General features: G+C 45.9%; 1 pseudogene; it reads right to left on the bottom strand.

Annotated features, from left to right (window-relative positions):
* Window positions 1-733: 733 nt before the first annotated feature.
* On the bottom strand, window positions 734-2,496 carry LOC136483997 (G-type lectin S-receptor-like serine/threonine-protein kinase LECRK4; annotated as a pseudogene).
* Window positions 2,497-12,077: the final 9,581 nt, after the last annotated feature.

Below are 12,077 nucleotides of genomic sequence, written 5' to 3'. Positions count from 1 at the left end.
TCCGGCGCTTAATTAGCTATTCAGCCAGCTCGCGTCTGCTACTTACTGTAACCTTTTTGACTTGCATGCAACCTGATGAACCAGTCGATGAGAGTGAGACCGTCTCAACCATTCCGCCACAGCACAACAAGCCAAGCCACATGTGCGCGCGCCTAGTGTCCTGTAGTCCAATTCCAGCAGTGCATGTCGTTTTCGCCGACACGAAGAAAGAAGGCCGTTTCCAAAGATGAACTCAACTCAACTCAACTGAGGCCCCGTTTAGATCCAAAAATTTTTAGATTTTGGCTACTGTAGCACTTTCGTTTGTATTTGGCAATTAGTGTCTAATTATGGACTAATTAGGTTCAAAAGTTTCGTCTCGTGATTTATCACCCAACTGTGCAATTAGTTTTTTTTCGTCTACATTTAGTACTCCATGTATGTGCCGCAAGATTCGATATGACGGGTACTGCGCAAATTTTTTTGGAATCTAAACAGGCGCTAAACACGGAGCAAGACTAGGACAGCATCGGGAGCATAATAAGCTCCCCGCCGCACTACTGTGACACCTTCACAAACTTTTTGTGAAACAACCTGAAACTTTTGCCAATAATTATAATCGAGTTAAATGCATCATTGGTCCATTAACTTTTACTCATGTTTTACTTAGGTCCATCAACTACGAAAGTGGCTTTTCAGGTCCATAAACTTTTGAAGTGATGCATCTCTAGTCTATACCCCTTCGTTTATCTTTTTATTCTGACGTGGCAGTCCACGGTGTCGCTGCATGCATGCATGGCGGGAGTGAAACGGCCGAGCAAGCAGCCCAGCCACTCGTGCGCGCACTCCATGAGCGTCCGCGGCGGCGTGTCCTGGGCCTCGCGCTGGCGGCGCCCTTGGACTCGACGAGGCCGCGGCGGCGTACGTCGTGTTCCTGCACGCACCACAGCGCCACCTTAACCGCCCTCTCCACCTCCGTGGCGTCCACGGCCTCGTCGCCGCCCACCACCCGCCACACCTCGCCGCACACCAGCCACTCGTGAGCGCACTCCATGAGCGTCCGCTCCTCGCCGGCCTCCTCCAGCTCCATGCTCTGCCGGCACGTCACGATCTCCAGCAGCACCACGCCGTAGCTGTGCACGTCCGCCTTCACCGTCAGCAGCCCAACGCCGCGGTACCACTCCGGGGCCAGGTACCCGTGCGTGCCGCGCACCCCCGTGAACGTCTGCGTCTGCTCCGGCAGCAGCAGCTTCGCCAGCCCACGCGGCTGTCCAGCTCGTCGTGGAGGTAGTGCAGCCACGGGAGCTGCTGCTTGGTGCAGGTGCCGTCGTTGCTGTTGAGCAGCACGGCGGCGCAGAGGCAGTCGGCCATGCACGCGGCCTGGCAGTCGGCGACGCTCGTGCCCGCGCCCAGCACGGCGTACGGCGTGTCCGCCCACGACATGTTCTGCATCGCGACCATGCTAGCAGTAGCACCAGAACCAGCCGTGGCGCAGTCACCGGCGCCCGTGGTCTCGGTGCACCCGAGTGGTGCGTTGGCGGTGTCGATGAAGCTGAACCCCGGCGGACACCGGCAGTCGGGCTGCGCGTCGCGGCCGAGGACGCAGTAGCTGTTGAGCCCGCACGCGCCCTTGACGTGGCACCGGTCGTCCGGCCCGATCCACTGGACGCTGGTCGTCCACGCGCCCCCCGACGCGACGGCGTGGCGGTAAAGGGGGAGGACCCCGTCGGGGTCGAGCGTGACGCGGTAGAAGACGTCCGTCTCGCCTGGAGACCGCGCGGTGCCAGGCCGCGTCAGGTTCTTGGTGTAGTTGCCGTTGTTGCTGGTGACGTAGAGCACGCCGGTGGCGTCGAGGCGCAGCGTGAGCGGGAAGCCGATCTGGAACGTGCCGGTGGCCCAGTACGCGGAGTTTGCGGTGTTCTCCGTCTGGACCAGGTACACGACGAGGTTACCGTCGTTGAGCTGGTTGGTGAGGCGGTACCTCCCCATGGCTCTGTCGGTGAGCGAGACGCTAGAGAAGAGTTACGCGCCTGGGACGAGGTCCTGGCCCGGGAGCAGGGTATCGGTGGGCGCGGCGAAGGTGGACCAGACCATGGTCCTGTTGGCGTCGTAGAGCATGAAGCTACCGTCGTCGCGCATGGCGGCGGCGGCGGCCGGCCGGGGTGGCACCGCGAGGTTCCGGTCCTGGCTGTCGGCAGGGCCCGTCCAGACGAGGCGGCCGTCGTAGGTGAGCCAGAGCGCGCCGCCCATGGACGGCGTGTCGTTGCGGTTGGCCGTCCACGTGACGGTGATGTTGGGGGTGGTGGCGAGCCAGACGCCCACGGCGAGGCCCCCGTCCGTGGCGTAGAAGCCAAAAGCGAAGCGGCCCGACGGGGACGGCCAGCCGGCGCCCGCGGCCGCCTGCAGGGAGGTCCCCGAGGTGACGTTGGTGGTCTGCTGCTGCGCGGCACCTGGCGCGGGCACGGAAAGAAGCGTGGCGAGCGCGAGCAGCGATAGCATGGGGGTGGGTAGAGCCATGGCGCGCGTCGAGTGGCTGGGCTGCCTGCTCGGCCGTTTTGCTCCCGCCATGCATGCATGCAGCGACATCGTGGACTGCCACGTCAGATTATAAAGATAAATGAAGGGGTATGGACTAGAGATGCATCACTTCAAAAGTTTATGGACCTGAAAAGCCACTTTCGTAGTTGATGGACCTAAGTGAAACATGGGTAAAAGTTAATGGATCAAAGATGCATTTAACTCATTATAATCCGACAAAGCAATATAGTAAGTAAAGCAACCAAACATTCGACAAGAATCCAAGAATACGAATCACGAATGCATCCACCATCCTCTTCAAAGAGTGTGCTGCTACCTAAAAATTCCACATGACGTCCATGTGCGCGTATTCTTTCAGAGAGAAACAAAAATCGGTACACGTGACGTGGCGTCAACGGACGTGAAAAAGAATTCGGGCCACAAAGTTCCTAGTGTGCTCGGTGATGACTGCAGATTGGCTTGTTTGCACAGACAAGCTTAACACTGACGTCATCGTAACGGGTCCCGTGGCAGCGCCGGGGCCACCAAACAGAGTCCACCCAAGTCCACTATTGTAAGTCTCCTGTCACCATTTCAACAAACTCGAGAATAATTTCAGGGTTAAGCACCGCCACGGATCTGATCCGTCTATATTTATGCAAATATGCTCTTTTGTGAATTCCAAATCAACTTGACGAGTATGGCGCCTAATATTCAGTCCTCCACTCAAATTATGACTGAACTCCATCAAATCATCAGAGATACCATGAAATTGCACCCAGGCCTTCGATCGGAAGATCATATTCTCAAGCTTATTGCTCCGCTTTACTGCAAAGACAATTTTACCTCTTTAATGCATTTGGCTTCCTCGAGATCCCAACGACGTACAATTATGCTCAAATTCAATGTACAAAAAGGTTGTATGAAATTAATTCATTATCTCCAATGTTATCGACGATCCAGTTCTAGCTACTTGGTAGTAGTGTGACAAGCTCCGCCGTTACCCAAGCCACTGACATAGAACCCTCAACGACCCTCGACTCCTCCTTAGTCTTTTGTTTTCCTGGGATGAGGGATATAATAAAAACCTGAATTCTCAACTGTGAAACCACATGGTAGTGCTATTTGTCATCTTACTCCTTTATTAAAAGGGCACGCTTTAGTAACATGATTATAGCCACATATATATTAACCTAAATCCTCTATTACATGTCCTTTAATTAGTGAGGCATGTAAAGCAATAAGGTTTTTTGTTTTGTTTTGGTTTGGTTTGGTTTTCCCAGTAGTTCACTATGTAAAAAATGATTTTTAGCAACGGGTCGAATTTTTTGTAGGGGCGGCTGGTGATGGAGCCGCCCCTACAGTGGCGTGCTCGGGTGCCCAGACACCAGCCGCCCCTACAAATAAAACAGCAGGGGCGGCTGGTGATACGAGCCGCCCCTACAAACGGGGTCTGATTTGTAGGGGCGGCTCAATCACCAGTCGCCCCTGGAATTTCTATTTGTAGGGGCGGCTGGTGATTGAGCCGCCCCTATAAATGCCCACGTATATATAGCTCGGATTTGTAGGGGTGGCTCAATCACCAGCCGCCCCTACAAATGACCCACATATAAAACAGCTGCAGCACTTCTTCCTCCTCGGGTCACTCACTCCAACCCGTGAAAGAAAGGTGGGGAGGCCTTGGGCACCTCCCAAAAATTGCTCTACTAAGGGGGAAGGTTTTGGTCTCAAATTCTTTGGTGGAGAGGTTGTAGAAGGTAAGAAAATACTATTCCACACTTTTTTTGAAGTTTTAATGGTTGGTTAGTGAGTAATTAGAGTTTTGTTTTTCTCTCTCTTCTATGGTGCTTGAGCTACGTATGAAGCAAATTAGACCCAAGTTTTAAATGTACTAGGGTAAATTAGGGAGGAGAATAAGATCAGTACCTTATTTGGTCCATATTTTTTATTTTAGTGAACAATTAGTTAGTTTTATGTATGTTTCATGTGCATATGGATCTAGATCTAGGGTTTGGTTTTTTTATTAATTTCGTTTTTTGGAAATTTATGTTTGATGAAATTGGACTAGGGTTTGTATGAAAGATATTCGGTAAAGTATAATTGTTGCTAATTGTTGTCTTTGAAATTGTTTATTGTAATCAATAATATGTATTTTAATTATTTATGGATAAATGGGCCATTAATTAATTTTCCTCTACCATGGTGTGTTTGTATGCTTCATGTAATTATATTAGATTTATATTCATATATATCTGAAGTATGTACAATTATTCTCAAGTAATTATTAATTTGATTCATTTTTATATATATCTGAATAAGTAGTCCTTTAATGTTTGTTTTGTTGTTGTTGTAAAAGATGGAGTACAGGAACTCTTGGATGTATGGTTCGTTAAGGTTCAAGGCAGGTTTCCGTGAAGAGGTGGATAAATTTATTGAAGCCGCAAAGAAGCATGCAACGACATTGAAAGAGAATAAGGATACAATTATTTGCCCCTGTAAAGATTACAAGAACCGTATGGCATGGACAGATGTGACTATCATCATATCACATTTGATTATGCGAGGATTTGTTGAGGACTACACAGTGTGGATTCATCATGGTGAAACGGTTATTGTTAACGACGAGGATGAGGAGGAATACGATGATGAAACCATAGAATCCCTGTCCCAATATTCAGCAGAGCTTGATGCACGAATGGATTTCGAGTTTGGTAATAAACAAGGTGGTGATGCTGGTGGTTGGGATGGTAACGACGAAGATGGTGCCAATAATGATGGTGGAGCACATGTCGGGGATGAAGATGATTTGGAGGACATGATTCGAGCCCTTGGACCAGAGATTTTACTAAATAGCCCGAAAGGTCTAGAAAATTTAGAAAAGGGTGACAAAAGCATCGAAGAAGACTGTGTATGGTGTTGAAAAGGGCTGTCCGACACATTGGACATTGCTACATTTTGTTGTTGAGCTGCTCATCCTGAAGGCTAAGTACGGCTGGTCAGACTGTAGTTTCAATGATCTATTGCATCTCCTGTCATGGGTGTTGCCACAACCAAACTCAGTTCCCGCCAACACATACCAAGCGAAGAAGGTTAAAAGTCCATTGACAATGGGGGTTGAAAAAATCCATGCATGCCCCAACCACTATATAATTTTTTGTGACGAAACGTTCAAGTCACTAGATAAATGTCCCCGGTGTGGGGCCAGTCGGTACAAGAACAATGACCTTTACGGTGGGGACGAACCCTCCATGGGGAAAAAGAGGAATAAGAAGGGTACAAAAAAGGTGGTACAAGAATCTCATCCCCCAGAGGACACTCCATTAGGCAACGATGCAAAGCAGAGAAGAATTCCTGCCTTGGTAATGTGGTACCTGCCAGTGACCGACCGCTTGAGACGTATCTTCCTAAACCCTAAAGAAGCCGCACTCATGACATGGTGGGATGATGAGCGCAAGGTGGATGATGATAAGATTGCACACCCGGCTGATTGTAGTCAGTGGCAAAGGTTTGATGAGAAGCACAAAGAATTCAGCGATGACCCAAGAAATGTACGGTTTGGCTTGAGCACCGATGGAATGAATCCCTCTAATGAGAGGATGAGCGACCATAGCACATGGCCAGTGATCTTGACCATGTACAATATCCCAACATGGTTGTGTCAGAAGAGGAAGTACCTTCTCCTCACTATTCCTATTTCTAGCCCTAAACAACCAGGCATTGATATAGACGTGTTCCTCGAGCCTTTGATGCAAGAAATGGAGAGGCTATGGAGGCATGGGGAGCAGATGTACAATGCGTTCCAAAAGGAGGACTTCATATGTAGAGCAATAATATTTGTTACTACCAATGATTATCCCGCGTTGTTTGCTTTGTCTGGACAGATCAAAGGAAAGACGGGATGCTTGGTTTGCTTGGATGGTACTACATGGGTGTACCTGGATGCATCCAAGAAGATAGTTTACCTAAGGAACCGACGCTTCTTATAGACAAGTCACAAGTACCGCAGCAAATTGTTCTTTAGATTTTATGACAACGCCTCGAAGATTGAACCCCCTCCCGAGAGACGTCATAACGGAGAACACGTGTACAGAATGGTGAAAAACATGCGCGTCGTCTATGAAAAGAAGAATTCGGATGGGACGAACAGAGATAGAAGCACACCTCCTGTCGAAGGCGTACCTTTCAAGAAACAATCGATCTTCTTTCAGTATCTGCCTTATTGGCCAGACTTGGAGGTCCCCCATGCCATTGATGCTATGCACGTGCAGAAGAATGTCTTTGAGAGTCTCATTGCTACCTTGATGGACACAGGCAAGTCAAAGGATGGTCTGAAAGCACAGAAAGACATGGTGCAGCTAAACGTGATGCCACAGCTTCACCCGGTACCTGAGGCTAATGGAAAATACACTCTACCCGCGGCGTGCTTCAACCTAACACCAGACGAGAAGAGAGCTATATGCACTTTCTTGAGGGGGATCAAAGTCCTGACTGGGTTTTTAGCAAATGTTAAGAAGCTAGTGTCGATGAAGGACTTGTCAATAACACACTGCAAGGCTCACGATTGCCATGTGATGCTGACAGTGTTTCTACCTATTGCAATCAGGGCTATAAAGCCAGGGTTCTTGAAAATGGCCATCACCCGCATGTGCGACTTCTTTTCGAAGATCTCACAGAAGACGATTGGCAAGCAAGAGCTGAGTGACCTACATGAATTTGTGGTGGAGACACAAAACCAACAGGAGATGTGTTTACCTCCTGCTTTTTTTATATAATGCCACATCTCATGATTCACATGGTTCATCAGATACAGGCGCTGGACCCTTGCTACTTGCATGAAATGTGGTCCTACGAGCGGTTCATGTCGGTTCTAAGTCGATACGTGCATAATCGAGCTTACCTAGAGGGCTCCATGATAGAGGGTTACAGTACTGAAGAAGTCGTCGAGTGCTGTCAAGAGTACCTAAAAGTACAGAAAGGGATTGGTAAACCTGATTCTCGTCACAAGGGTAGGCTGGCTAGGAAGGGCACCAGTGGTAGAAAAGTGTTCATCGACCATGATTACAAAGAGGTGAGTCGGGCGCATTACAGTGTCTTGCATAGTACATAACTGATGCAACCGTATATTGATAAACACTTGGCTATCATTATGGCGGAGAGAAATGGCCGTTCGGATGATTGGGTCATGAAACAATACAAGCAATGACTAACTACATGGTTGAAGGACCAAAACATATCACCTGGAGAAACCATAGACTCTATTACCATCAGTAGGTTGGCGGAGGGGCCATCAAGACAGGTGACATCTTGGAATGCTTATGACATCAATGGGTATACGTACTATACCCACGCAAAGGATAGTAAATATGTGAACCGAAACAGCGGCGTTCGAATAGAGGCTCTCGATAGATTAGGGCGAAAGATCCAATACTTTGGTATCATTGAAGAGATATGGGAACTTGACTATGGAAGGGATATAACGGTGGCCCTGTTACGATGCCGCTGGATCAAACAACACCAACTGAACGAGATTGGATTGAGAGTCCTGGACCTCGAGAATCTAGGCTACCAAGATGACCCTTGGGTGCTCGCTTCACGTGTCGCACAAGTTTTCTATATGTCTGACCCACAAAGTAACCTCCCCCCGAAGAAGAAGACAAAGCACGTGGTTGCCTTCGAAAAACAGCACATTATTGGAGTTGATGGCATGGACGATGTTGAAGCTTACAATAACTACGATGAGATGCCGCTATTCACAGACTTTCCTAAGAAGATCAGTGTTGTGGAAAAGAACCTCCTCAAAGACATAATGCCATGGGAACGAAAAGGTGTCAAGGGGAAAGTCGTTACAGCGGGCTAGCTAGCTGTTGAACGTGGAGTGTTTGTGTAAGTGTGTGTTTGTAAGACTTCATTTATGCATGCGTGTGAGACTATATATTTATGTACGTGTGTAAGACTACATATTTTTGTATATGTGTGAGACTATATTTATGCATGTGTGTGAAACTACCATTTGCAACATCAAGTTAGTGTGTTGATTTGGTCATTCTTTTCATTTGACAAAGTTTGAGCACTTCAAAATTTTAAATTTAAAAAAATGATAAGTTCGAACAAGATTTTCAACCATTAAATGATTTCAGCTGAAAAAGTGATGAATACCAAAGTTGTATAACTCATCAAGATCTACAACTTTTATTTTGATCATTTCTTCATCTGACAAAGTGATAGTAAATATTGTTTACAAATCAACATGTTTCTCGTATAGTTCATGAAACTATGAGTCATATATGAATTTATGAATAATGTTTACTATTACTTTGTCACATGAAGAAGTGACCAAAATAAAAGTTGTAGATAGTGACGAGTTCAACAACTTTTATGTTCACGACTTTTATTGTTGAAATCATTTAAGGTTTCAAAATCTTATTTGAAGTTGCCATTTAATGAAATTCAAAATTTCAACTGTTCAAATTTGGTCAAATGCAAATATGATCAAAATAAAAGTTGTACATATTGATGAGTTCTACAACTTTGGTATTCATGAGTTTTTCATCTGAAATCATTTACTCTTTCAAAATATTGTTTTAAGTTGAAATTGTTTGAATTTTAAAATTTGAATCGTTCAAACAAAGTCACATGATAAGATGACCAAAATAAAAGTTGTACATGTTGATGAGTTATACAACTTTTATGTTTACAACATTTTCATTTTATTTCATTTAATATCATAAAATTGTAGTCGAAGTTTTAAAATTCAAATTTTTAATTTTTGTTTTTTTGTTTTCTATATTGTTTTGACCACAATTGTTTATATATATATTTCTTCATATATAGAATAATACAAAATATTATATTTGTGCATATACACAAATTTTTTTATTACTTTGTGTTTTTATGATATAAAAAATATAGAATTTATAATTTAAAAAATAGAAACTATTTGTAGGGGCGGCTGGATTAGAAACCGCTCCTACAAATGCATTTGTAGGGGCGGCTAAATCAGGAACCGCCCCTAGAAATGCATTTGTAGGGGCGGCTGGATCAGGAACCGCCCCTACAAATCATCCCGACTATATATTCAAGGCCGCACACGGGAGTTGCCTGTTGGGCGCTCTCTTGTTCTCCGACGCCGTCAGGCTGCCTCTCGGACCTGTCCCGACGCCGGCCCCGCGCGCCCCCTCCCCGCACCCGCGACCCTGCTCCTCCCCGACCTAGGGTTTCTGACCGGTCGGCGGCCCCATCTCCGCACCCGCCCCGCCGAGCTCGGCTTCCTGTTCCACTCCAGGCAGTGGGAGCCACCGTCCGCACGGATCTCCGTGGAGGCGTACGTGTACCTGCAGTTGGCCAAGAGGATCGTCGAGAACATTGGCACCTACGAGTCGGCCGTGCTCGGGGTGGCCAACGCCAGCCAGCTGCAGGCGCTGCGCCGGTCCAGGCCCAGGCGACCCAGTCCCAATGTGAGTTCATATCCACTCTTTCTTGCTTCTCAATTGATTTCAAGTGCTTGTTCGATTCTAGGAATTCTAGGAATTAATTTCAAGTGCATATATTGGTAGAGTTATTTACTTAGTATAAATTTAAATTGCACTTAATTAATTTAGGATAGAAGTAGTATCTATTTTATATGCACCGCAGGAGCCCGCCCATGGAAACAACAAAACCATTGTTTGATTTGGCAACGGTTCGCTGCCCACATGTATTACTTACTGCTTCATTGTTTGATATTGTGGACATATATGCTGCCCACAGAGCTGGTCGGCTCTGTGGATGTGTGCTGTCTCCACCATCTAGTCGACTCCTGAGTCGTGCTAAATGTTCTGTGATTTAGGTGTCGGTTCCTTAAGCCATTTGATGTTTTAGTGGAGGTTCTGTTGTGACTAGTCTCTGAACTCTGCTAAAGTGCTATATAATCTGTCATTATGTGGCCGTTATATATGTTATCGGAATTAAGTACACATTGCTGGACCACTGATTGGGAACTAGTGCTATATAGTTTTTTCTCTCTCCCAAAAAGGCTTTAATCTGTATGATAAGATCAAATCTGTCATTATAACACCTGTGAAATGAGATGACTCATCTAGTCTGGTCTCCACTTAAACTCATTATAGCACCAGACTTGACTTTTGTTGACACATTTATAAAGTGCTATATAATCTGTCACATGTAAAATGAGATGACTGACAAAATGACGAGATGGATACAAAAGTCAAGTCTGGTGCTATTTATGCAGCTTTAATGCCAAAATTAACAAAAAAAAGGCATTTATGCTAGGTGCAGTGTTTTATTGGTATTTCACAGGTGAATACAGGTTCTTAGCATTTCAAGTTTGGCTGCTCTGTTTTATTAGTCAGGGTTATTATCATCTGTTAAATCTACTTTTTAGATCGCATGCAGACTGCTCTGTTTTATTAGATAATCAGTATTGTAAAAAATCATCAAATTATTTGGTTCTCTGTTAAATTTGCTACTTGCTCTTTACTTATGTTCAGTAGATGGCTGCTGCTGCTGCTGCTACTCCTCCTCCTACCACTACTACTACTCCTCCTCCTCCTCCTCCTCCTGCTACTCCTCTTACTACTACTACTCTTACTACGACTCCTACTACTCAACTACTACTACTTGCTACTTCTAGCTACTAACTGTTGACTGCTGTTGCTTTTTTTTGTCAAATCTCCTAGGACTCGCCCATGACTTGTTGTCCTGTCTTTTGCCATCAGCTGCTACACTTTGTTTGCTAAGCAGTTGTTGGTTTTTTTTTGCCAAATCTCTCCTCTCCTCTCCTTTGTTTTGCCGATGATGAAATTGTCCAAGTCCATACATTATATGGAATATGAGCTGATGATCAAGAACTTGTGAGGAACTTGACATCATTAGCAGTCGCCCCTACATTACCTTCTCCTCTCTTCTCTGTTATGATGCCTTGATGCTCCAAGTTCATGATCAAATGATGATTGACATGTTTCTGAGGCATCTACTACTGCTACTACTCATTTTTTGATATATTGTTGTTTTATAGGACTACTTTGGTTTATTAGACCTTTTTTATTTCTTATACCTTCTCGCGTACCTAAAGCATACTTTCTTGCATCTATTAGAACAAAGCGCGAAATAATGTCGCGGACACCAGACAGTGCAGCCCGATGCCCCGAACCTGATGAGCAGCCAACCCTTGAGGAGCAAGCACTAGAGGACCAGCTTACTCAAGAACAGTTCGATAACGAGGTAGGAAAGGATCTAGAAGTGATGCTTACTCAGGAGCAGTGTGATGAGGAGGAAGGCCCCGAAGGAGAGGCTGCTGAAGGCGAAGAAGAAGAGGATGATGATATTGGACCAGATTGTACACGTCAGAGGCGCCTACCATGACCGAGAGTCTGAGTTAGGTACAAATCCTCAGTACCAACACCTTCGTGAGACTGAAAGGCTAGCTCTAGGACGTTGATAAGAATGTGTATGGAATTTGTATATTTAATGATGGATTGTATATATTCTTGTGAATTGGACTTGTAATTGTAGTTTATAGAATACTCTTGTGCTTGTAGTCGCGGTCGCGGGGCGTTTGGCAACGCGAACGCGGTTCGGAACGT

This window comes from Miscanthus floridulus, chromosome 9, assembly GCF_019320115.1.
Source record: "Miscanthus floridulus cultivar M001 chromosome 9, ASM1932011v1, whole genome shotgun sequence".
Classification (NCBI taxonomy): Eukaryota; Viridiplantae; Streptophyta; class Magnoliopsida; order Poales; family Poaceae; genus Miscanthus; species Miscanthus floridulus.
The sequence above is the reverse complement of the archived record's forward strand: the minus strand, read 5'-3'. Positions and strand labels throughout refer to the sequence as shown.